This window comes from Pollachius pollachius (genome assembly GCF_949987615.1).
Source record: "Pollachius pollachius genome assembly, chromosome: 6".
In the NCBI taxonomy this organism is placed as follows: Eukaryota; Metazoa; Chordata; class Actinopteri; order Gadiformes; family Gadidae; genus Pollachius; species Pollachius pollachius.
In genome coordinates, this window is record NC_136939.1 from 972,847 (window position 1) to 974,712 (window position 1,866).

Consider the following 1,866-nt stretch of genomic DNA (forward strand, 5'->3'; position numbering starts at 1 on the left):
CCTCATTCAGCAGTGCTCTCCCCGCCTGCAGCCACCGACTCAACGCAGAGACGGGATCCGACCCAAATGGGGATTCGACCCAGGATGGGATCCTATCCAGGATGGGACCTGATCCACGGTGGGATCCTATCCAGGATGGGACCTGATCCACGGTGGGATCTTATCCACGGTGGGATCCTATCCACGGTGGATCCGACCCACAATGGCGTTATTGTTGCGGGTTTGACGCCTGAGGCTGAGTGTGTAGTTAATAAAGTGAGAACGGGAGGGACTGTGAGCGAGTGATATGGTGTTCCCCAGCGCTGCCGCCGCTGAGAGACGCGGGGGAGGTTGAGGGGTGAGGAGATTTGTGTTTTGGAGTTTTACTGACAGAAATTTGACCTTTGAACCTTTGAGGAGAAGCAGAGTTAGAGGAAATGTGGACAACAGGGGGGAGAGAGAGAGAGAGAGAGAGAGAGAGAGAGAGAGAGGGAGAGGGAGAGGGAGAGGGAGAGAGAGAGAGAGAGAGGGGGGGGGACAGAGAGAGAGGGAGAGAGAGAGAGAGAGAGAGAGAGAGAGAGAGAGAGAGAGAGAGAGAGAGGGAGAGAGAGAGGGAGAGGGAGAGAAAGGGAGGGAGAGGGCATTACAGGGCTGATAAGACTGCAGTTCAAAGAGAGAAATTAGTATTTTGAAATGTTCTTGCATTTCTCCACAGTCCCATTGGGGTGTCTGTGTTTATGTGTTTAGGACGGGTGGAGAAGGGGGGGGGGCAGGTCGTTCTTTCTGGACTCTGATGACAGAACTGGACTGAGCACCAAACTAATTGATCTCACATTTCTGTGTGAACGTTTTGAAGACTTGTTAAGATATGGGAGACGGACTCCAGGCTCAGTTTAGTGTCAGTCAGGATTCAGTGGCTTGCTTAGCATTTTATATGATATCATTATATTATTATGTTATAATATTAAATTGTTGAGGAGAACTGGGTTCATGGAACTTATCCCATAGAAGAGATGGATGAGTGGATGAGGGTTTGATTGATAGATAGGTATAGGCAGGCAGCTCACACTGTTAACTGGGTTAAGTTTTAGGTCTGATTCAAAGGTTAGGGGTCATAGTTGTGTTAGACTCCAGAGTTTGCGTTTAGGTTCTAGTTTGTGGTTTTAGGGTTTGGGGTTCCAATTGTCTGAGTTTGAGGGATTGATTTCAGTTCTAGGGTTGGGGTCAAGGTAAGGGGTTTCTCTGGGTCAGATTTTAGGGTTTGATTTCTGGTTCTAGGGTTGGGGTAAGGGGTTTTTCTGGTTTGGGTTTTAGTTTTTGATTTCAGTTTTAGGGTTAGGGTACAGGTTCTTATTGATGGGGTCTGAGGATTTCAGTTCGAGGGTTGGGGTTAGGGAGTTTTATGGGTTGTGTTTAAGGGGGCGATTTTAGGTTCTAGACGGAGGGGTTTCCATTGGGTTTGGATTTGAGTTCTAGAGCCAGGGTTAGGGTTGAAGTGTTGGGGTTTGGTTTTATGGTCCAGGTCACCTCTTAGGGTTTCAGGGTTTAGTTTTGAGTTTTATTGTTTGGTTTTGGGGTAAGGGTTTGGTTTATGGGTTAGTTTTATGTGAGCATTTCTTTTTTTGTGATTGTTGTAACATCGTGATCCACTTTTCAAGTACTCATCCCTGGGATGTTTGATTCAGGGTAGAAAAGGGTTAGGGTTAACATTCAGAGGGTAACATGTAGTGATGTTAGGTACTGAATAACATTCAGAGGGTAACATGTATGGATGTAGGTAAAGTAAGAAGTTCAGAGGTGAGTCAGAGTCAGGGACCGGAGGCATGCCAGCGTTTTGTCGGTCAGCGTTTGTCGGCTGGCGGAGGAAGGAGCTTCTTCCTGTCCTTG